The 25557-nt window shown below is 43.0% G+C and overlaps 1 long non-coding RNA gene across 1 annotated transcript; it reads left to right on the forward strand.

The window, feature by feature from the left end:
- Positions 1–6996: 6996 nt before the first annotated feature.
- LOC129397780 (uncharacterized) lies at positions 6997–17782 on the forward strand. The gene is made up of 2 exons (XR_008625383.2): positions 6997–12360; positions 17518–17782. It is a non-coding gene; the product is annotated as an uncharacterized LOC129397780 (long non-coding RNA).
- Positions 17783–25557: the final 7775 nt, after the last annotated feature.

A 25557-nucleotide genomic window follows, 5' to 3' on the forward strand; every position in this document is an offset into this window, starting at 1 on the left:
TTTTTTTTTTGAGAGAGAGAGGGTCTCACTCTGTCACCCAGGCTGGAGTGCAGTGGCACAAGCATAGCTCACTGCAGCCTCAACCACCTCAGCTCATGGGGACTCCCATGTGGCAGAGACTACAGGTACGTGCCACCATGCCTGGCTAATTCTTTAATTTTTTGTGGAGACAGGATCTCACTCTGTTACCCAAGTTGATTTTGAACTTCTGGCCTCAACTGATCCTCCTGCCTCAGCCTCCCAAAGTGCTGTGATTTCAGGCATGAACCACCACAGCCAGCCTATTTTTGACTTTAGATAAAATAATTCAGTACCCTGAGGCCAGGGTGAACAAAGCAAGATAATAAATTACTACTCTGTATCTCTGAACAACTGATGTCTTTCAGTGCTAAACTCAATCAAAAGCCTGGCGGGGAAAGTAGATCTCCAGTGCCGCCCCTTTAAGTTACCTCTTGTACCATAGTGCTGACTGAAGAGTGGTAAGCAGATCTAGAGAGGCAAGCTGATATTAGCTACCAGTGTCTTCAGGTTGATCAACATATACATAGTGGTAACTTTTTTTTTTTTTTGAGATAGAGTCTCACTCTCTCACCCAGGCTGGAGTGCAGTGGTACAATCTTGGCTCTCATTGCAAAATCCACCTGCCAGGTTCCAGTGATTCTTGTGATTCAGCCTATTGAGTAGCTGGGATTATAGTCATGCATCACTATGCCTGGCTAATGTTTTTGTATTTTTAGTAGAATTGGGGTTTCCCTATGTTGGCCAGGCTGGTCTTGAAATCTGGGCCTCAAGTTATCCACACACCCTAGTCTCCCAAAGTGTTGGGATTACAGGTGTGGGCCACCCTGCCTGGCCTACAAGGGTAACTTTTTAAAATGGTCTAAAAACAACTCTATACTCATAAATTTAACAAATTGGATAATATGGATCAATCCTGCAGGATCCACAGTCTACCCAAATAACACAAAATAATCTGTATTTTTTTGAAGTTATTAAAAATACTGAATTCATGGTCAAATGTCTTCCAAAAAACAAACCTAGAGGTTCTTACAATTTCACTGACTAATTTTACCTAATATTCAAATAATTAATAAGATGAATTCTACACAATTTATTCTAGAAAATAGAAGAATATGGCATACTTCCCAACTTATTTTATGAGATCAGCGTTTTCCTGGCAAACACAGTACACTAGGAGAAAACTGCTGACTAATATTGCACCTACATATAGATGCAGAAATCTTCACCAAAATACTAACAAATAGAAATCAGAAATGCATGTTAAAGAACAATACCATGCCCAAGTAAGGTTTATTCCACATGTAAGGCTGGTTTAATACTCAAAAGTCAATCAATATGATTCACCCTATTGATTGTCTAGATTGGAAACATCATACAATTCTATCAAATGATTCAAAAAATGCTTTTAAGAAAATCTATACCCATTCATGATTTAAAATTTAAAAACCGACTCTCAACAATGTGGGAATCGAGGGAATTTCCTCAACTGTGCAAAGAACATCTACAGAAACCTATAGCTAAATTGTATGTAATAGTGACAGACTCAATGCTTTCCCATGAAATCAGGAACAAGGCATAGATATCCTCTCCAAGTTTTTCTATTCAACAAGGTACTGGAATTGTTTGCTGGTGCAATAAGGTGAGAAAAGGAGTTAAAAAGCATATACATTGGAAGTAAAAAAAAAATGAAACTATCCATAATTGCAGAACATGAGCCTATCTTAAAGAGTCTAAAAGCAAACTTCCAGAACTCATGAGTGAGTTTAGCAAGGTCTCAAGATAGGAGGGTGCAAAGCTTCAGAGGGAAAAAGTTCCAGGGCCTTAGAACAGGAGAATTTCCTGCAGTAAGTTCTCAGGTCCTCTGCCTGTTCACTTGATTTCCTGTAGGCTCAGCCTGTGAGTCCCCCACCCTGCATGACCCCGGGCCGGTCCTCCCCTCCAATCTCTGCATAAGACACACCACTTTTTGTATTTGATTTTGCTCTGCAACCAGCAAATCCAGGCGACCCAGGTTTCCCTGCCAGTCCTGGCAACAGCAACCAGACACCCCACCCCTGAGCCTCATCCTTACCCAACGTCATCAGCAGGAACCCAGGTAACAGGAATTTCACATTTGTGTACAATTTTATTGAGAAGAGGAAGGAAAAAAGGCATAAAGTGATCTGAAGGCGAAACTTCTTCCATCGCATTTGAGAGAACTCAGGTATTATTGTAACTTTATTTATTTATTTATTTATTTACAAGAGGATCATCCAATGGAAGGTCTCAGAGGAAGTTCCAGGGCCCAGGATTCCAAAGGCGGGCCGTGGACACAGTCTCAGGGCGTCTGTCCCCAAGCTCATGCCATCTGCAGCCAGCAGTCTTGGAACTTTGGTTGGTGGCACCAGGGGACAGCAGTAGGCTGACACTCTCAAAGGTCTTCTCGGATGGAAGTCTCCGGCTCCAGTCGTCTGTCCACTAAGCGAGAGGCGAGTTGCGAGGGAGGCTGCGGGGGCGGGTGGGCATATGTTGAGACCCTATGCAGCCTCCTGCTCTCCCGAGGGCTCCTGCGGCTCCTCCTGAATTGCCTGCGCCGGATCCAGAGCAGGCGACTCTGCGCCCCGCCTCCAGGTACTCTGAGGCTTGGGAAAGAGATCTTTTCGCCGGCAGTTTCAGCAAGGAAGCACGCAGGGAGCGGAAAGTATGTGGCAGTGGAAATCTAGGCCGGCCCAGGAGAGATCGCAGTGGTAAGCACAGGAAGGGAGCATCCAGGACACCGAATGTACTGAGCTCCGGGCTGGGGGCATCTGGTCCCGCCGCCTCCTTTGCGGAATCCCGGGCCTGCCAAACTCGGAGGGGACAGAGCAACACCATCGCGTCCTTTCACCAGCGGATACAGGGTATCTAGGACTCATAAGTCAACATCTTTTGCGTTTTTGTAATCTTCTGGTCTCATGGGCCGTCCAAATCAGACTGCAGGGAGGTGGGTGTGAACCTTATTCTTAGGAGCAAGTTACATCAGGACATGGAATTAATGAGATTAACATAAAGTCCTATCATCTGAGATGAAGTTATCTAGTTAAACAATTTGCTTTAGGGATTGAAAAGAAAAAATATCACCTTTCTTGTACAGAGAAAGCCCTCTTGGGGCACCCTGGTTAGAAAGTTCATTATTGTCCCCAAATGCATTGCTAGTACTAGAGCAGACAGGATCCCTTTCTGCCTCAGAGTAATGCTTGTCAGATGCCTAAAGATCGCTATGTTACTGAGGAGCAGGCCAGGGTAGTTGCCCATTTTTAAAATTAGAAGATCATTTTTTGGGGAGATATTTTATTATTGTATTATTCTGTGTTATGTTGACTCATGTTACATTTTAATTTTAGATTCAGGAGGTACATGTGTAGGTTTGTTATGAGAATATATTGCGTGATTCTAAGGCTTGATCTCATCACCCAGAGAGTGAACTAAATCCCCAGGAGGAAGTTTTTCAGCCTCTACCCCCTTATGTCCCTCCCTCCTTCCTTTCGGAGTCCTCAGTGGTCTATTGTTCTCATCTTTAGGTCCCTGTATACCAGGCTGAGCTCCCACTTCTAAGTGAGGACATGTAATATTTGTTTCTGCATGAATTTGTTTAGGATAATGGCATCCTTATAGAATAGCTTGAAGCTGGATAATGTGATGCTTTGGGCTTCATTATTTATTTATTTATTTATTTATTGCTTGGGATGTTTTGCCTATTCATTGTCTTTTTTTTTTTTTTTTTTTTTTTTGAGACAGGTTTTTTGCTGCAGCTCAGGTGGGAGTGCAGTGTCATGCTCTTGGCAACCTGGACCTCCCAGGCTCAAGGGATCCTCTCCGTCAGCCTCCAGAGTAGCTGGTGATCCTCCCCCCTCAGCCTACAGAGTAGCTGGGAATACAAGTATGTGCCACCATACCTGGCTAATTTTTCTTGTATTTTTTGTAAAGATGGGTTTTCACCATGCTGCTAGGTTGGTGGTTGCCTCAGCCTCCTGAGTGCCTGGGACTACAGACAGCTGGGACTGCAGGCAGGAACCACCACATCCAGCTAATAATTTTTTTTTTTTTGGTAGAAATTGTGTTTCACTGTGTTATCTGGTTTGGTCTTGGACTTCTGGCCTTAAGTGATCCTCCTCCCTCAGCCTCTCAAAGTGCTTGGATTACAGATGTTAGCCACCATGCCTAGCCCATAATAAAGTTGTTCTAGTCTTAGATTCTTCTCTCATGATGGTAATTCCACCTTCAGTTTTTGGGTTTTTTTTTTTTCGTTTTTTTTTTCTTTTTTTACAACATCTTGCTCTGTTTCCCAGGCAGAAGTGCAGGGGCAGGATCCCAGCTCACTGCAACCTCTGCTCCCTGGGTTTAAATGATTCTACCACCTTAGCCTTCCGAGTATCTGAGATTACAGTTTCATGCCACCATGTCTGGCTAATGTTTGTAGTTTTAGTAGAGAGGGGGTTTTACTATGTTGGCCAGGCTGGTCTCAAACTCGTGGCCTCAAGTGATCCTCCTGCCTCAGCCTTCCAAAGTGCTAGGATTACAGATGTGGGCCACTGCACCTGGCCCAGATTTTTTTTTCGCTTTGTTCATTGCATTATTCATATCGAAGTGGAAGTATCGCAGATAATTCTAGTCTTACTATACTACCTAATATAGCATCCTACTATACACTTATGTTAAGTTTCTTGATAGCATTTATCACGGCCGAGCGCAGTGGCTCATGCCTGTAATCCTAGCACTTTGGGAGGCCGAGGTGGGTGGATCACCTGAGGTAAGGAGTTCAAGACCAGCCTAGCCAACACGGCTAAACCCTGTCTCTACTAAAAATACAAAAATTAACCAGGCATGTTGAGCGCCTGTAGTTCCAGCTACTCGGAAGGCTGGGGAGGGAGGATTGCTTGAACCCAGGTGGCAGAGGTTGTAGTGAGCCGAGATCATGCCACTGCACTCCAGCAGTGGAAACAGAGAGAGACTGTCTTAAAAACAAACAAACAAAACTAAAACAACAGCGGAAACAGAGAGAGACTGTCTTAAAAACAAACAAACAAAACTACAACAACAGCAACAAAAAGCATTTATTATATAAATACTGTCTTATTTATTTCTTGTCCTGTTTACTGTCTTTTTTCAACTCATGAAGGTGTCAAACACTTTGTGGCCAAGTCCATGTCTACTTGTTGATCACTTATTTCTGGGACCTTGATCCCTTTGTAGTATAATATAGATGCTTAGCATTTGTTAATGAAGAAACAATAAATGTATTAAAAGACTGGGTGTGGTGGCTCATTCCAGAAATCCCAGCACATTGGGAGGCTGAGATGAGAGGATTGCTTGAGCCCAGGAGTTTGAGCCGAGTCTGGGTAACATAGGGAGACTCTACCTCTACAAAAAATTTAAAAATTAGCTGGGTGCCTGGTGTGCCTCTGTAGTCTCAGCTACTTGGGAGGCTGAGGTAGGAGGATTGCTTGAGCCTAGGAGATTGAGGGTAAATTGAACAGTGATCATGCCACCACACTGCAGCCTGGGTGACAGAATGAGACCCTATCTCAAAAAAAAAAAAAAAAAAAAAAAAACAAGAAACAAAAAACAGTCTCAGAGGTCTATAGCTGATTATAATCCTATAAAAGGATCAAAGTAAAACAATAATTGTCGATGGCAAAAGTATTAGAATAGCAAGGGTTAAAGATGCAATGGACAAGGAAATTTGGTTATAGCTATGGTATACAACAATTTAATATAATGATCTTAATTAGTTCTGATAACATACACTAACACATTTCAGAATCACAGGAATCTCATACGATTTTGTAATACATACTAATGAGACATTCATATAAATACAATCTAAAGAAAGTTAAATATCATTTCATATTTGATAATGCATCTTATGTGATCTTATTATGCCAAATAAGCCAAATGTATCTCTTTGGATTTCAGGGGACTTAATGTCAAAAAAAATTAATGAGGTAAAAAAGACCGAATTTAGAATTGGATTTTAGAAAGTTTGTCAAATACTTAAAACAAGGTCAATGTTTAAAACACTTGATATCACAAAATAGAATCACAGGTCATTGTAAAAGTAGTCAGTCGTTTACTCAAAGTGGTAACTCAAATATTTCAAAAACAAAAAGGCAAAACCTTTTACTCTTTGAGACTTACTTTCCCAAAAAATAAGACCTAATGAAGATAGAATGAAGCCAATTAAATCTATTTCTCAAATCTTATAGACAAGTGTATTAAATTTTAATCATCTTGACCAGAAGCTATAATTTTATAAACCTTTCATAACGTTTTATAATGTTTAAAAAAAGAATGGGTTAATACCTCAAGAAAACATTGCTAATCTGACACAGGGGCCCACAGGCTGGTCTTGCATCAGTGTTCCTTTTATATTAATCTTTATAGGCTGGCCATTGTGGCTCACATCTGTAATCTCAGTACTTTGAGAGGCATAGGTGGGTGGATTCCTTGATCTCAGGAGTTTGAGACTAGCCTTGGCAATGTGATGAAACACTGTCTCTACAAAAAATACAAAAATTAGCCAGGCATGGTGGTACACACCTGCAGTCCCAGCTACTCAGGAGGCTGAGGTGGCAGGATCGCTTGTGTCTGGGAGATGGAGGTTGCAGTGAGCCAGGATCATGCCACTGCATTCCAACCCAGGTGACAGAGCTAGTTCCTGTCAAAACAAAACAAAACAAAACAAAACCACTGTTTATAGAGAAATACTGAACTAACTTTCGCTCTTAAAGTAGGTCCTTACAAGTCCAAACACCCACTTCTTCTGCAATAGTCCCTGGGACTAGGGGGTTGAATAGTTTAATTTTCTGGACCCAGGTCTCGTGAATGCAGCTTCTTCTGATTTTCATCTTCTCTTAGGTCTGAAGATGAGGCTTCAGTTGCTGTTAATGTTTAAGATTTAGTAGGAGTTGGTGACCTTTTTCGACCCAGGAGTGAAAGCCCTGTAACCTGGTAACAAAAAAACTTTAAAAGAATTACAGAAAGTTATGTAGATATAATAACCTTTTTTAATCTCAGTTTTTCTAAGCAAATAAAAACCTAGTAATAATTACACAGGAATTATTTTGATAAAATGTACAGTATGTTTTTACCTTTTTCCTAAATAACTTTTGAATTAGATAAAACTATTTTCCTTTTAATAATAACACTTTTTCTTTGGAAAAATGTTTGCCTACAGTACTTTTGTAAAGTTGAGAATGACCCAGACATTTAATGACTACCTATTATTTCATACAATATAACTCTAAGATTTTTTTTTTTTTGATGGAGTCTCAGTCTGCCTAGGCTGGAGGACGGTGGCACGATCTGAGCTCACTGCAACCTCTGCCTCCGAGTTCAAGAGATTCTCCTGCCTCAGCCTCCTGAGTAGCTGGGATTGCAGGCATGCACCATCACCGGCTAATTTTTGTATTTTTAGTAGAGATGGGGTTTCACCACTTGGGCCAGGCTGGTCTCCAACTCCTGACCTCAAGTGATCTGCCCATGCTGGCCTCCCAAAGTGGTGGCTCACACAGTAATATCACAGTCTTCTGAATTCAAAATAGGCCGAGGCTGGAGCTCAGGCACCACCTCTGCGGAATCTCAAGCAGGCTTCACATAGCCAAGAAAATGTTGCTCCATCGCTTAATTAAGCCTCAGAGCAGGAGGACATAAGCGTTTGCGCTGATTGACGAGAGGAAGCAGAACCTTTAGCACTACCATCAGCCTGGGTATTTATGCTCTCCGGAGCTCGTGGGCAGAGGGCACCCAGATATTATGAAACTCAATAGTAACGAATGCACGAAAATTAGTAGACAAATGAAAACCGGTAAAATTCTAGAGAGCACATAGAAACAAAACAAATCGTAATTCCGACAGAAAAACATAGCGAGAAAAGAAGTCGAAATGAAACGGATACTAAGCAAACCTTACAGAGAACGAGCGCTACAAAACGCAGGGATTAAAGAGTTCTTCAGGGGCCAAAAACCATCTGTGTCCGGGAAATGAGCATTGCTGCCACCGGAAAACTGTCCGCTAGGTCTCTGCACTGCTCTGGACCTCGCTAGCAAGAATCTGGCGGCGCTGAGACTCAGCAAGCGCCGGCACCTAGCGGATAGCGCTGGTATTGCCAAACAAATATCCGTTTAGGCGCCATAACGGTGCTGCTAGAAAGAAACTGCGGATTCTTAGGAGGGGTGCTTCCATGCCGAAACATACTGTCTGGAGGACTGGACCGACTCTGTTTAAATATGTTGTGACGTTTTAATGTGTTTTAATCCGTTTAACGTGTTTAATCCGTTTAATGTGTTTTAACACGTTTTAATGTGTTGTGACAGGAAAAGAGCCGGCTAACGGTATTACGGAAGTAGTAGTTGGCACAGAGGCTCGGTGCAATTACCGTTCTGCACCGTAAAACGGGTTTAGGAAGTTCCTAGGAGATACTAGCGGTGCCAGAACCGAGAAAGTGACGGCACAGACAACTTATGGACTCCGCGTACGGGAAACGTTCCGTTGGGCGCTAAGAACGGTGCAGCAACTGAAAAACCGCCCAGTGGGCGCTACTGGCAAAAGCGTTGCTGCAAAACCGCCAGCTCCGCATTAGAAGCAGAGCCGCCAGACAGAACCCGGGACCTGAAACCACCGAAGCGGAGACCGAGCTTGGCTCCCCAGCTCCTGAGAGAATGCAAGTCAAGGAGTACGAAGCTGTGATACTCAAAATTAGTAGAAGAAAAATGAATAACATTTAAATAAGATAAAATTTTAAAATAATAAATTCTAAAATTCAAATAAAAAGGCAAAGCAAACACACTGGAAACTACCGGTAACGTTGTTCTCAGAGCAAAAGACACAAAAAGAGAATTTAAAAATAAGCAAAAATTAGAGAGAACCAACCCTACAAAGCAGAAATTACAAGTATTGCCAAATGAAGCAATTCCGTGATTAGGATATCCCTGTTAGATCTAAACCGGTACATGTTACACCTAAGTCTACATTTCTTAGGACAAAAACAAAAACAAACAACAGCAACAACAAGAAACCAACAAAACCCAGTCATGGTTAAACCTGTTTACGACTAAAAAATCGTAGTAGCTGGTATATCCCGACTTGGTCCACAAGAGGAAAAAGTCGCGTTCGGCGGAAATTGCTATCGTCAAACCGAGCTTCGTAAACCAGAAATCGCGTTTGCCGGCATTTCCTGACTTCCATGGGAGTTTAAAAAACACCAACATAGCTAAGGCGGGACTTGATGTTGCGCAGCTAGCCTTGGTGTAAGAGCTCCCAGGCACTGCTAAACTGGTCATCGCTAAACCTAAATGAATAGCATTCTCTGGTACACAGATTTCTACAGGAGTTAAACATCTCCTGCGCAGCTAAAGCAAGCCTTACTAGTAGGAAGCCGGAACTTGCCACGACTTAGAAACTTGAGGCTTTGGAAGGCCAAGGCGGGTGGATCATCTGAGGTCGGGAGTTTGAGACCAGTCTGGCCAATGTGGCAAAACCCCATCTCTACTAAAAATACAAAAATTAGCCGGGTGTGGTGGCGGGCGCCTATAATCCCAGCTATTTGGGAGGCTGAGGCAGGAGAATCACTTGAACCCGGGAGGTGGAGGTTGCAGTGAGCCGAGATCGCCGAGATGGCGCCGCTGCATTCTAGCCTGGACGAAAGAAACTCTGTCTCAAAAAAAAAAAAAAAAAAAAAAAAAAAGAAAAGAAAAAAGAAACTTGAGGCAGGGCTAACTCTGCGTTTGTTATGATTAGGCTACAGGAAACCCGGAGTTGCTGGGAAATGAGTCACAGGGTCACTCAGCCTTTCTGTGGCGAAACATCGACTTCCTACGACCTAGAAATCGCCGCCAGGCCTAGGCTGGTGTTTGTCCTAAGTGGGGACTTGCTTGGGTTGAGAAATCACATTTTGGCTATTCCCCGACTTGAACCAGGGGGTAGAAATCGTAGTCACCGGCTGGGCGCAGCGGCTCATGCTGTAATCCCGGCAGTTTGGGAGGCCGAGGCGGGCAGATTATTGAGGTTAGGAGTTCGAGACCAGCCTGGTCAATATGATGAAACACCGCCTCTAGTAAAAATACAAAAATTATCCGGGCGTGGTGGCGAGCGCCTGTAATCCCAGCTACTCAGGAGGCTGAGGCAGTAGAATCCCTTGAACCTGGGGCGCGGAGGTTGCAGCGAGCCAAGATCGCGCCACTGCACTCCAGGCTGGGCGACACAGCGAGACTCTGTCTCAAAACAAAACAAAAGGAAAAGAAGAGAAAAGAAAAGGAAACGCAGGCACCCTGAAATCGAAACTTGTTAGGACCAACAAGCCAACGACAGACGAATCCGCGGGGTCCTGCGACAGACACGCCAGCCCCGCCGCCACAGCACAGGGTTCTGGAGGTCGAGCTGTTCTGCGGGTTCTGCGGCGGCGCTGGGAAGAGACGGCGCCCGGGCAGCTCCCCTGTCACCGGCTCGGAGGAGCGGCGGGCTCCCCTAGCCCAGCGCCGCCGCCGCCGCCCGGGAACGCCAGGCTCACCCCAGCTGGGGAAGCTCCGAATCCCTCAGATCGGCGACCTGAGTGCTGTCGCCCCGAGAAAATGGAGGCATCGAGCAACGAGCTGTGCTGAGACCGAGAGACCTCAGTTCTGCGAAATGTCGGTGCCTGGAGCTTGCGAATGACTGCAGCCGGCGGGTTGTCAAGGACAACATTCCTTATGGCGCAACCAACGGCGCTGTCACCAAGAAACTGGACTCTGAGAAAAAAGAGGGTTTCGGCCACCGAGAAACTCCGTGCCACATGTGCCGTGACAGCAAAACCGCCCGCTCCGCGCCGCTGGTGAAAGAGCTAACGAACGCCAGGTGCTGCGACAGTGACACCGGGACTAGAAGGCCTCGGATGGAGAATGGGACGCCCAGAGCAAGCAGGAAAACGTTTTGTTTGGCTCAACTAGCGCTGTCGCAACCGGAAAACTGTCAGGCCAGTGCTGCTGCGGAGGCGCATGTGAGAAACAGGTGATCCGAAGGAGGAGTGGCGCTGGGCGCTGGACTCGCTGGTGTGAGAATCTGGCTGCGCTAGGACCCGGCAAGCGCGGGCAACAGGCGAACGCCAGCGACTTTGCCAGACAAATGCATGTCTTTTTTGGTCGCCATTCAAAGATGCAGCCGGCAGTCAGCCCCGGCTCTGAGAAACAAGTGGAGGTGTCAGCCATAAACCCTCCGTTCAGGGAAAAGAGTCGCTGCGACGGATCGACTGGCCGTTGGGTGGAACTTTCTTTGGTGGCGTAGTGACTAGAAAATAAAAACGAAAACGAAATAAAAAACTGCTACTGACATTACTCCCACGCTCCCTCCTCAAGTCAGTGGCTTCAGGCTTAAGAAAACCTTTATTTTTCTTGGCTGAACCGTGATCCCTAATTACTGAGGGCCCCGCGACCCACCAAGTGCGATTCGCAGAGGGAAAGGAGCTGGAATAAGGATGCAGAATGGGACGGTTTTGGCTCCTCCAGGAAGAAAGCAAAACAAATGCAGGTCGCGAACACTTTACATTGCAGGAAGCTGCTCTTCCAGTGGCCGCGGCTAGGTCCTTCCACACCACCTCTCTGTCCTAGGCCTTCGTCCCGGTTCAGCCCTCACGGATTCTAGGCTAGCGGTCAACAACAGCATCCCTCCGGAACCTGGAAACTCTAGGTCCGAGATCTCGGTGAAGAATGAAAGGCACAGCGCCGCTCAACCCAGGCTTCAGGCCTGCCCCGCTGGTCCCGTCCCTTCCCTGTGGGATGGAACTCTGTGGGAATCGCTCCTTATTCTGATGGTTCACTCATTCAGATGTCCTTGATATTTGGGGATAGTTCTAAAACAGCAGGGGAGAAAAATGGACTGCGAGGCTCCGGTGTTGGACGTGAAATTGGCAGTGAGACATCCGCCTCTAAGCCCAGGGAAAAGCTTAAATTGTGGTTCTCTGTCTCTAGCACCGTGATCTTTGAAATGCGTTATTGATTTTCTTCTTTCTTCTGGGAAATGCAATGCAGGTGAACTTGTAAGTGTTGAATCCTCCCTCTCCTCACTTTTCAATCAGACCGAGGCCTACTTCCTTTCTGATAAGAAATACGGAACTGCCATTGCTCAGTAGGAAAATGTCCTTTCTACAAGCATTCATATTTCAATAAAAATCTGCACTTTGTGAGTTGAGCCCCGTCAAAGAGACCTACAGACCCTGCCATGAGCATCTCCATCCACACTCATCATTTCCCATTTTCACCACTTCTGCTCCTGTGCAAACCAGTACTATCCTTTTCTGGGGGATCCTAGGCAGAAGCGATGGCAGGACAAAGGCAGAGAAGGCACTGCCAGGTAAGGAAATCTATTTTGCCCTTGCAATTCTGTCTCCCAAGGAATTTGCCTCAATATCTCCCTCCCACCATACCCCTTCTTCAGCTAGCCAAAACCTTCCCTGCTATTTGAGGCTCCTCCAATTGCCTCCTGGTCCTGTGGTTGCAAGAATAAAGGAAAAACTACACTGTTCTCACCCACATAGTTACAGACACTATGAAATAGAAGAGCAGTCTGGAGTCATTGCAAAGCAAAATACCTACCATCAGTTCTGTCTTCCTATTTCTTTTTTTTTTTCTTTTGAGACAGAGTCTTGCTCTGTCACCAGGCTCGAGTGCAGTGGCGCGATCTCGGCTCAGTGCAACCTCTGCCTCCCGTGTTCAAGGATTCTCCTGCCTCAGCCTCCTGAGTAGCTGGGACAACAGGAGCGTGCCATGACGCCCAGCTGATTTTTGTATTTTTAGTAGAGACGGGGTTTCACCATGTTGACCAGGATGGTCCCGATCTCTTTACCTAGTGATCTGCTGGCCTTGGCCTCCCAAAGTGCTGGGATTGCAGGTGTGAGCCACCGTGCCCGGCCCTCTCTTCCCATTTCTACTCCAGCTTCCCATCTTAGTAAAAAAAATCTGTGAGCAGCACCCTGTAGCGGGAAAAGGTAACCTGTCTTGATGGGAGTCCATAGGAGGCTGCAGGCTGCTTCCCTACAGAGACTGATATCAAGGTAGCTGCAGAATTTAGATTCTAATCCTAGTGTGATTGGAGGTGGGGTAGATTCCAGGGAGGTCAGAAAGTGATCAAATACAAAACTGTGCTCCTTTGGAGGAGGTCATAGGAACTTTGAAGTATGACAATGGCTAGTAATTGGGTAGAATTGGAGCAGGCTGGTGATGGCAGTTTTGTGTGGGTGGTAGGACCTAGGAATCAAACTTGAGGGCAAATTGTGGAGCACATATGACAAACGATGTAGAGCCTTTCCTATTTCCCTTTCCAGTGTGTTATCCAAAACAATAAATAATAAAGAATTAAGAAAGACTAATATTTTTATCAATCTCATTAAGAAAAATTGCATCAAATCAAGATAACTATAATGATAAATATTGTTAGAATATTATTAACCAAATGAAAGTGACACAAAACAAAAACAGGGGGTGGATGGTGGGAGGGATCAAATAAAAGCAGTCTGCAACACTCAGGCAATTTGCACAGGTGAATCTTCTGGCCAGTTGTTATGTTGCAGGAAGCTGTGCAACTAATGAATGAGGAGGCAGGAATCCATATTAATACTTTCCTGATACAGAGAAATTCTTGGATTTAACAATCTGCTTCTTTGTCAGATACTGACTTTTGATTATAGGCTCAGAAAAGATAACAGTTATAATCACTTAGTCTAGTAGAGTAGGTAAAAGAAAGACCATGTAGGAGGCTAGACAGAAAGCAAAAGGTAAAAGTGCCACGGGGTAAGTCATCTAGAGTTGAAAGTGAAGGACTGTGCTTGGTACCAATGGAGGACTCCACCAGGTCAGGTTAACCCACAAAAAATGAACCATTGGCTGTTGATCTCTGGGACTGAAGATTCACCCTATCCCATTCCTGTCTAGCCTCAGCTTTACATTCACTGTGTAGCTCAAAGGTTTTTTTTTTTTTTGTAAAACACTCTCCACAAATGTTTGATAGATTATAAAACCCTGTCCTAAGACTTTGTCATCCACAGACAATTGTCTTATTTTCAGTCCTCTTCAAAAGGTTGTTTATAATTAGCTATTGGACTTTGATAGGTGTTTTTGAATGCAGGTTTCTAATTACTCTGGAGATAGTGACATTAGAATAAAGAAAAATGTGACATGAGTCTGCTTGGGAACATTATTTTTTTAAAAAGTGGAATAGAGGAGTAAACTTTTAGGACTCTCATGGAGAGCTGAAATATTCGTGAATATCAAACAGGAGTTAATTGCATGGACTGAACAAATAGAAGACTGAAATGATATTGTTGACTTTTTTGCTAAAAAATTGCTGATCCTTAAAAAATTGCTGATCCTTTTTTATGTTTTCCTGAGTCAAGGAAACTTTACTTTTGAGCTATTGACAGCTTTTAAAAATTCAGTAAAGTATACTCCAGTGAACAAAATTTGGAGCATATTTATTTCTCTTTACCTGATTTCTCCAGAATTTGGAAACTATTTGTGAATATTCTTAACTTATGTCAATGTAGTTATTTGCATAAGTGCAATAAGAATGTTTTCTTTTGCAACAGAACACCATTGGAGAAACTGGTTATTTTACCAAGGCTTTGACTGAAATGGTGTGCTTTTCTTTAAGGAGTCAAACTTGACTTACAGAGCCAATAAAAGCCCCTTGGGAAAACAGGCCCCAAATCTTGTCTACACGGTCCCTATACAGGGTTTCTGATTTGTGGTAAGTAAAGAATGTCACTTTTTGACAAGCCCAGGAGCCCCAAGTGATCTTGGGACCTCTAGAGGAGGGGAATTTACCCAACTCATATGTATTCGATGGTACAAAGCCATGGCTGGGCTCGGCTTTTAAAAAGTCTTATCTGAGACTTTTTCTACGGAACAGAGTTCCATCAAAGTCATTTAAAAAGGCTTGTGTGAAAAATAATTGTTCTTGCGGCACTTTATACAAATAATTAGGCCAAGTATAATAAAGCGAATAGGTCCTACCATGATTTCTCTTTAGTAAAAATGGGAAACTGGAGAGAGAAAAATTATGTTTCAACAACTACAGTATACATGCTGTTAGATTCTAGTCTTGCCTAATGTTATTTAATTTTTATTATTTTCTACAGTTTGGACTGAATTCCAAATTTTTTTTCTGGCTAAAAGTCTCCAAAATGATGTTTTCAATTATTTTCTTCTTTCTTTTCCTTTCCCTTCCCCATTTTTCCTAATTTTAAATCACTGAAAACGAAACTGTGCTTTCTTAAAGCCCTGCAAAATGAAGCTAGACAACTTAAACTTCAGAAGTAAATAAGAACAACCTATGTACATACATAAACCACTCTCATACCTGCCTGCTGATGTATGGACTTCAAAGTATTATGGCCCATATTGATTTTCCAGAATTATCTTTTTTGGTTTGTTTGTCGCTGTTTTTCTCCTTTCCTACCCATATTTTCTCTTCATAGGATGTGAGACTTCACAACCTGCTAAAAATGAGCCCTCCTAATAATGTGTGTCCTACCCAACTGGGAATAAACCATCGTAGCCATGAGAGATCAGATGACTCTTCTCCAAATATCATGTTAGAGGAGATTCACTTTCTTGTAAAATGCTTTATCTGAAAGAATTTAAAAAGAAACGGGAGGAAATGTGAAAGGAAAATAAATCCAGGGACCCCCAAATCACTAAGCCAAAAGGAAAAGTTAAGCTGGGAGCTTTAGGGCAAACCTGCCTTCCATTCTATTCCTAAAGAATATAGCTGCTAAGTTGAAAAAGTTACATACCGGCCAGGCAAAGTGGCTCACGCCTATAATCCCAGCACTTTGGGAGGCTGATGTGGGCGGATCACCTGAGGTCGGGAGTTTGAGACCAGCCTGACCAACATAGAGAAACCCCGTCTCTACCAAAAATACAAAATTAGCCGGGTGTGATGGCACATGCCTGTAATCCCAGCTACTCGGGAGGCTGAGGCAGGAGAATTGCTTGAATTTGGGAGGTGGAGGTTGTGGTGAGCTGAGGTCCTGCCATTGCACACCAGTCTGGGCAACAGGAGCAAAACTTGCTCTCAAAGGAAAAAAAAAAGCCACATACCTCCCTCACCCTCACAAGGAATTTCTTTGTGGACAAAGCACAGACAGAACTCGAAGTCATCCCTCTGCTCACTGAGATAAATGCATATCTGATTGCCTCCTTTAGAAAGGCTAATCAGAAACTCAAAAGAATGCAACTGTTTGTTTTTTACCAATCTATGACCTGGGAGCCCCCTCTCCACTTTGAGTTTTTCCGCCTTTCCAGACGGAGCCAATGTACATCTTATGTATATTGTTTGATGTCTCATATCTCCCCAAAGTATATAAAACCAAGTTGTGCCATGACCACCTTGGTCATATGTGGTCAGGACCTCCCTGAGGCTGTGTTATGGGTGCGTGCCCTTAACTTTGGCAAAATAAACTTCCTAAATTGACTGAGACCTGTCTCAGATATTTGATGTTCACACTATAATGGATAACTGAGACTGATTAAATTATAAAGAAAAGATTTTTATTTTGGCTCACAGTTTTGTGCTGTACAAGCATGACACTAGCGTTTTCTGTTGAGGGTGTCAGGAAGCTTCCACTTATTGTGGAAGACAAAGGAAAAACATGTGTATCACATGGTGAAAGAAGGAGCAAGAGAGAGAGGGAGAGGTACCGGGCCTCCTTTTAAACAACTTGATCTCCTGTAAACTCATTATGGCGGGGAGGGCACCAAGCCGTTCATGAGGGATCTGCCCCCATGACCCAAACACCTCCTACCAGACCCCATCTGTATATTGAGGATTACATTTCAACATGATATTTGGAGGGGAAATGTCATCTAAACTTTATCAGAGAGAAATGAATGTAAACTCCGCAGGTAGCATGTATTAGGCTATTATTGCATGCTATAAAGAAATACCTGAGACTGGGCATTTTGTAAAAAACAAAACAAAACAAAAGAAGGTTTAATTGACTTATGGTTCTGCAGGCTGTACAAGGAAGCATCGTGGCATCTGCTTCTGGGGAGACTTCAGGAAGCTTCCAGTCATGTTGTAAGGCAAAGGAGGAGCAGGAACATCACATGTCAGAGTGGAAGCAAGAGAGAGAGAGAGTGGTGGAGAGTTGTCACACACTTTTAAACGATGAGATGGTGCAAAAGCTTACTATTGCAAAAACAGCATCAAGCCATGGAGGAATCCACTCCCATGACCCTGTATCTCCCACCAAGTCCCACCTTTAACATTGGGGATTATAAGTCAACATGAGATCTGAGCAGGGACAAACATCCATACTATATCCCAGCACACTCAGCATTAATCATTAGGTCAACTTGTCCCTGACCTGCTTCCTTATAGTTGTTTACTGCCTATTTTCTCAGAAGTATGTAGACTCTGCTACAAGATCATAGTTCACCTCAACTACTTTATAGATAACAACTTAATATTAAGGAAACATTAAGTTTTCCCTTTGAAATATTGTTTCAGGTCCTGCATGCCAGTAAAACTACTCATGTCAGCTGTTCTGCAGGATCCCATGAGAAGGTGAGTCACCAGAAAATGCAGTTTCCACATCCTGATGATTTCATCTCCCTACCCCAACTGATCAATTTCTCCAATTTTCCAGCCTCTCACCCTCCACAATCCCCTTAAAAACTGTAGCCCAGAACTCTCTGGAATGATGAATTTGAAGGTTTGCTCCTGTCTCCTCACTCAGTAGCCTGTAATCATTAAACTCTTTCTCTGATGCAAACTCTGCTGTCTCAGTGTAATTGGTATGTAAGTGTGCAGCAGGCATATGAATCTGTTGGTCCTGTAACAGTTGGGATGCAGTGGCACAATTGTAGCTCACTGTAATCTCTACCTCCTACACCTAAGGGAACCTTACCACCTCAGCACCCGGAATAGCTAGGACTTTAGGTCTGTGTGCTACCACCCATGGCTAATTTATAAAATAATTTTTTTGTAGAGACAGGATCTTTCTATGTAGCCTGGGCTGGTCTCAAACTCCTGGCCTCAAGGTATCCTCCCCACTCTGCATCACAAAGAGCTGTCACTACATGTGTGAGATACCATACCCTGCCCATGGTAGAATATTAACACATGGGTGTGAAATGTTGGCTTCAGTCTGGCATGTTATTACTTTATTAACAGTAAAGAATAATATCTGATCATGAAATTCTGTTTTTTTTGTAAATAGAATATTTTCCATTTACATTGATGCTTTTGTAAATAGAATATTTGACTCTGATGAAGACATATTATAATTTCACTATGGATATGACCTGAAATGGAAAAAATTGACTTACAGAAAAAATACACCAAAGAAGTCACCATTTTATATTTGTTCTTATTACAATTATCTTTCAAGCCATAAAAAACAAAAATTAGTGATTTTATTAACAACTGAGAAGATTATTTTCTGCCAAGCAATCTCTAAACATTAACTTTTACTAGGAATGTGTTCATGAAAGGGACTTTGTAAAATAGGAGCAAATTTGACCTCTTATTTAATAATTCAGAGATGAAATAAAATATAATACATTATTTGAAAAGATATCCAGGAAGCAGGAAGTACAGTCAGGGATCCCAGGAATGGGTGTGGTGATGTCTGTTGCACCAGGGCTTAGAGGGCAGGATCTTTCCTCTAGAAACTCTGTGTGTCAGGCATGCCTAGACAAAATACACTTATATTTGATGTTTTAGCATATCAAAGAGGTATTGCTTGGTTTAAAGATGAGGCTCAGTGAGTTTACACCACAGTCCAAGATCACAAAGGTAGTTCATGCTGGAGCTGGATTGAAGTCCCAGGTTATCAGGCATTCATATCAAGTAGGGAAATGAGTAAAGAAATAATTAGGTTGGGTTTTGAAAAAGAAGAATCCTATGCCTTACATAAAATTGTACCTTAAAAATTTTTTTGGCTGGGCGTGGTGGCTCTTGCCTGTAATCCCAGCACTTTGGGAGGCCGAGGCAGGCGGATCACAAGGTCAGGAGATCGAGACCATCCTGGCTAACACGGTGAAACCCCGTCTCTACTAAAAATACAAAAAATTATCCGGCGCGGTGGTGGGCGCCTGTAGTCCCAGCTACTCCGGAGGCTGAGGCAGGAGAATGGCGTGAACCCGGGAGGCGGAGTTTGCAGCAAGCCGAGATCGCGCCATTGCACTCCAGCCTGGGCGACAGACCGAGACTCCATCTCAAAAAACATAAAAATAAAAAAAAAGGGCAAATATGTTGAGCTAATATGATGCTTTTTACAGTATTTTTTTGCAAGACCCTTATATGTTATGTGATTATATGCATTTTTTTAAGTTATTCTCCTTCTTCTGTTATTCCTACTTCCACTGCAATTCCTCTCATCAGTAACTACCAGTTTTAACATTTCAGTATCCAAAAAAGAGGTGGATGGAGTCTCGGCTGCATATGCTCATGTTGCACCATGGACGAGTGATGTAATGCCTTTTGCCATTTTGCATTTCCAAATATACTCTCAAATGTATTCCTAACAGTGGCGTTTGCTACACAATGAAATAATAGAAATAAAATATAATACATTATTTGAAAAGATATCCAGGAATTATTTCAACATTTTTCCTTTAAATTAATTTCTGAATGGAAATGACAGTCATGAAACCATTCCTATAAACTTTATAAAGTTAATCAGGGAAAATGGGAGAAGGAGAATAAAAAATATATCAAGACTGCAGTACATTCAGCATTAATGATTAGGTCACCTTGCTCTCTGGCCTTCTTGCTCATAGTTCTTTGGTGCTTATTGCCCCAAATTATGAGAATAATTATGCAGAATAATTATACCCTCTCAGAATTATGCAGACCCAATCACAAGATTATAGTTTCCCTTAACTGCTCTGTAGAGAACACCTTTAACATTGTAAAATGCCAAGGTTTTCATTTGATATATTCTTTTATGTCCTGAAGACTGATAAAACTATTGATGCCAGCTAGTCTGAAAGACCCCATGAGGAGCTGGCTCACCGAAGAATGCAGTTTCTATATTTTGATGATTTCATCCCCTTTACCCCAAACAATCAATGACCCCAATTTTTCAGTTTCTTGCTCTCCACAATCTCCTTTAAAACTCCAGACCTGGGCAGGGCATGGTGGCTCACTCCTGTAATCCCAGGACTTTGGGAGGCTGAGGTGGGCAGATCACCAGGTCAGGAGTACGAGACCACTGAAACCCCATCTCTACTAAAAATACAAAAATTAGTCGGGTGTGGTGGTGCACACATGTAATCCTAGCTATTCAGGAGGCTGAAGCAGGAGAAGGCTAAGGCAGGAGAATCGCCTGAACCCGGGAGGCAGAGGTTGCAGTGGGCTGAGATCACACCACTGCACTCCAGCCTGGGTGATGGAGCAAGATTTTGTTAAAAACAAAACAAAACAAAACAAAACAAAACAAAAACAAACACCTCCAGACCAGAATTTCTCAGGGAGGTGGATTTGAGGGTCCCTCCTGTTTCCTCACCTGGCTGCCCTGCTATCATTACATTCTTTTTCTGCTGTAAGCCCTGCTGTTTCAGTGTTTTGGTGTATATTTATGTTACTGCACAGCAGGTATCCAAACCTGTTGGTCCTGTAACTATCAGGCACATCTTTTGTATTGGTTTATCTTGTGTTTTTTGTTTGTTTGTTTGTGTTTTTCAGATGGCCTAATTGGATTATTTCAGCAAGCTAAGTAATTTGAAGAGAGAGGCTAAGCCAATGTAGTACTAGAGCTACACTGGCCTTCTTTGGCTTAACATTTGTCTGGAATTATAATTTCCTCAATCTAAGAAACTAGTCATTGTAAGATGTGTCGTTATTTCTTTTTTTATTTTTTATTTTCTTAGCATTTATTTATCATTCTTGGGTGTTTCTCGGAGAGGGGGATTTGACAGGGTCATAGGACAATAGAGGAGGGAAGGTCAGCAGATAAACATGTGAACAAAGCTCTCTGGTTTTCCTAGGCAGAGCGCCCCGCCGCCTTCCGCCGCCTTCCGCAGTGTTTGTGTCCCTGGGTACTTGAGATTAGGGAGTGGTGATGACTCTTAACGAGTATGCTGCCTTCAAGCATCTGTTTAACAAAGCACATCTTGCACCGCCCTTAATCCATTTAACCCTTAGTGGACACAGCACATGTTTCAGAGAGCACGGGGTTGGGGGTAAGGTTATAGATTAACAGCATCCCAAGGCAGAAGAATTTTTCTTAGTACAGAACACAATGGAGTCTCCTATGTCTAGTTCTTTCTACACAGACACAGTAACAATCTGATCTCTCTTTCTTTTCCCCACGTTTCCCCCTTTTCTATTCGACAAAACAGCCATTGTCCACATGGCCCGTTCTCAATGAACTCTTGGGTACACCTCCCAGACGGGGTGGCGGCTGGGCAGAGGGGCTCCTCACTTCCCAGACGGGGCGGCTGGGCAGAGGCGCCCCCCACCCCCAAGACAGGGCCGCGGCTGGGTGGGGGCTGCCCCCCACCTCCCGGACGGGGCGGCTGGCCGGGCGGGGGCTGCCCCCCACCTCCCCGACGGGGCGGCTGCCGGGCGAGACGCTCCTCACTTCCCGAACGGGGCGGCTGCAGGGCGGAGGGGCTCCTCACTTCTCAGACGGGGCGGCCGGTCAGAGACGCTCCTCACCTCCCAGACGGGGTGGCATTGGGGCAGAGACACTCCTCAGTTCCCAGAGGGGTCTCGGCCGGGCAGAGGCACTCTTCACATCTCAGACGGGTGGCGGGGCAGAGGTGCTCCCCACATCCCAGACGATGGGCAGCCGGGCAGAGATGCTCCTCACTTCCTAGATGGGATGACGGCCGGGAAGAGGCGCTCCTCACTTCCCAGACTGGGCAGCCGGGCAGAGGGGCTCCTCACATCCCAGACGATGGGTGGCCAGGCAGAGACGCTCCTCACTTCCTAGACGGGGTGGCGGCCGGGCAGAGGCTGCAATCTCGGCACTTTGGGAGGCCAAGGCACGCAGCTGAGAGGGGGAGGTTGTAGCGAGCCGAGATCACGCCACTGCACTCCAGCCTGGGCAACATTGAGCACTGAGTGAGCGAGACTCCGTCTGCAATCCCGGCACCTCCGGAGGCCGAGGCTGGCAGATTACTCGCGGTCAAGAGCTGGAGACCAGCCCGGCCAACACGGCGAAACCCCGTCTGCACCAAAAAATACAAAAACCAGTCAGGCGTGGTGGTGCACGCCTGCAATCCCAGGCACTGGGCAGGCTGAGGCAGGAGAATCAGACAGGGAGGTTGCAGTGAGCCAAGATGGCGACAGTACAGTCCAGCTTCGGCTGGGCATCAGAGGGAGATGGTGCAAAGAGGGAGAAGGGGAGGGGGAGGGGGAGGGAGAGGGATGTGTCGTTATTTCAATACTACTAAGAAAAATCTGCTAATTAAACTATGTCACAGTCCTGAAAGATCACCAGATTTAAAATGTATACCTGTTTCAGAGATATGAAAATGGCAAACGACTTATCTTATGACTTACCTTAAAATTTAATTAAATTCAGGTATTCAGTTCTTTATTTTTAATTCTTGGTGTCATTTTACTTTGTTTACTTCTTGTCAATAACAAGGAACTTAGAGTTGTAATTTTAAAAATATATTAATATGATTGCATTTCTCTTTTTACAGAGTAGTTCAAAACATTGAAAAAAATTGTTTATGTGGGGAAATGATTTCCCCCCTCCAATTTCCATAAAGTAACTTCTTATAAGCAATTTTATATTCTTGCCCTATTTTTTAGTTCTCCCCCAAGATTGAATGGTAATTTGTGACAGGCCCTCTGCCAAGTGTAGTTTCTACTTTACCTTATTTACTTCTCAACTGGAAATCATGGCACAGAGAATTATCTAACTCAAATATTGTCTGACGTAGAGCTTGGGAGCAGACCTGGACTTAAAAAGTTTGGTCCCTCCAATTCTGTTCCCTTTCTTTTAGCCTGCTTTGCTTGGAAAATACACTTTGTTGTAGTTTTGTAGTGTGCATGCTTTTCCATTTTCTCTATTTTGTAGAGGCACAGCCTCACTCAGGGAGATTTTAGGTGGTACAGTTTTGTCTGTGGATTGATGGGTAAATGTGATTTTGCCATTCAGTGTTAAGAAATTCATTTTTGGTGTAAATTTAAGGTCTATCTTTCAATTTAATTTTTTGTGGATATAATTTTTTGTATCCCTTCTCCCAACTCTCTAAATCAACATAACCAGGGTGAATTCTGAGTTCGTTATTCAATTGCTTATTTTTAATTTAGATTTATTTATCAATATGTATCTACATATTTTAATGGACATTTAAAAAATATTAACTTTATAAAATATAACCATGATTTATGTAGTCTTATCAACCATTTTTTTTTTTTTTTTTACTGAACATTATATTCTTATGGTGCAACCAGACTTTTGAGTAATTTGATTTACTTATTTGGACTTTGTAAAATACTCCATTTTGAAAATATACCATAATAATTTTCATCCACTCTCCTAATAATGGAGTTTTGGATCCTCCCATTCCATCAGGTTTTTGTTACTGTTAAAAGCGAAGATACCAACATTCTTTTACATATTTCCTGGTATGCATTTATGTGCAAGAACTTTTCTTGGGAGTGTGCTCTGAAATGGAATTGGTAGGTTTTGAGATATGTGACTTCCAGCTTCATAAGATAACAGATTCTTTTTCAAAGTGATGGTACCACACATGTTCCCACTTACAATACATAAGGTACTCTAAAGTTTCATATACTCTCTAACACTTGGTATTGTCAGGTATTTTAACATTTAATCACTGAAAGGGTGAAAATAGCAGCAGCCCACAATTGTTGAGTCAGGCAACTTCACCCCATATGGATGTTGTTGATCGCCAGAGGATTCCCTCCACAGATGCCCATTCCTGATTCACCATTTTGATTTATCAGATTCTGTTCATGATTACAATTGTTATGAGATAATCCTGGCACTGTAACATCTTCCCAAACTGAGAAGAAGCTAAGGCCCATTTTCGTGCTCTTACCTTTTATAATACTGCTAATTCAAGGCTATTGGAGAGCTTGTTTTTTGTAGGCCGTTCAGCCAGTTCTAGCTAAGAAGTAAACATTGGAAACGTATTTGAAACAAACAAACAAACAAAAAGGTTTAAGAAAGTTTTAAAAATAAAACTGCTTTGGAAACTGCTTTACCCAAAGTTTTTGTCCACAGCATTAATTGGATTACCTATCAGGGCAGATAAAGTTTAGCCATGAGGATAGTTCCCAATTTTGTCAGAAATAATTCGGATCCAGCTGTCTTCTGTAAAATAATGAGTTTCTGATGCCATGTCATGGCTAGAGTTTCACGGTAACATCCATTTGATCTTTGTGTGTATGGATACGTCTTTCTGTGTATGTTACATGTATTATCTGTTATGTCTACAATGGCACCACATTGGTTTATAAGTAAATGAGTGCTCATAAATTTAGTAAGAAAGCCCAAATTCTTTTCAAATTTATGTGAATTTAGTAATCTTTAATAATAAGCTTGCCTTAAAATTATTGACAAAATAAAAATAGAAATGTCTTCAGAATTGTAGGCATACATTTTTGTCTGGGTTTACTAATTAGATGAGTTTTATATTTGCCTTTGCTAGATATTTTAAAGAGCAAGGATTTGACATGAGTATTATAAGACCGTAAACTCAACCAAAAACAGAATCCTCTTTCTTTGAATGACTTTTTTGATAAATAAGACAAATTTAACATTGTTGGTTCCATAAGAACAGCTAATTTTTCTGAATTATCAGCAAAAATGCCTGTGTGTTTAAGATTTTTGCTTAGGCAAACACCTGATATTCACAGGCTATGCAAATGGTTAACAAAAAAAAAAAAAACTTTGAGCGATGATTGTCTAATGTCTCAATTCTAACAACTAATCTAGATAAACTGCTACAAATAAATAAATTGAGTAAATATAAATAAAATCAATGCTTGTAGGTTAATTTTTTTTTCTCTCTCTCTTTTGAGACGGAGTCTTGCTCTGTAGCCCAGGCTGGAGTGCAGTGGCGCGATCTCGGCTCACTGCAAGCTCCGCCTCCCGGGTTCACGCCATTCTCCTGCCTCAGCCTCTGGAGTAGCTGGGACTACAGGTGCGTGCCACCATGCCCGGCTAATCTTTTGTATTTTTTAGTAGAGACGGGGTTTCACCATGTTAGCCAGGATGGTCTCGATCTCCTGACCTCGTGATCCGCCCGCCTCGGCCTCCCAAAGTGCTGGGATTACAGGCGTGAGCCACCGCGCCCCGCCAGTGATCTTTTAATGTAACTTAAAATCTTAAAATTATTTCAGATACCATTGAATGTCTGAGTTATTTCCGAGTTAAAAAGAATTATGACATAGGGCATTGGTCACACTTTTGAACCAATTAATATGAAATAAAGTCTATGCTACGAGTTAAGCATTAGTGAATCTCAATGAGCTGAATAAGGTCCAGTCTGGAAGGTAATCAAGGAATAAACAGGGATGGACCCAATGGATGCCTGTATACTTGCCCCCATA

Source organism: Pan paniscus, chromosome 4 (genome assembly GCF_029289425.2).
Source record: "Pan paniscus chromosome 4, NHGRI_mPanPan1-v2.0_pri, whole genome shotgun sequence".
Lineage (NCBI taxonomy): Eukaryota > Metazoa > Chordata > Mammalia > Primates > Hominidae > Pan > Pan paniscus.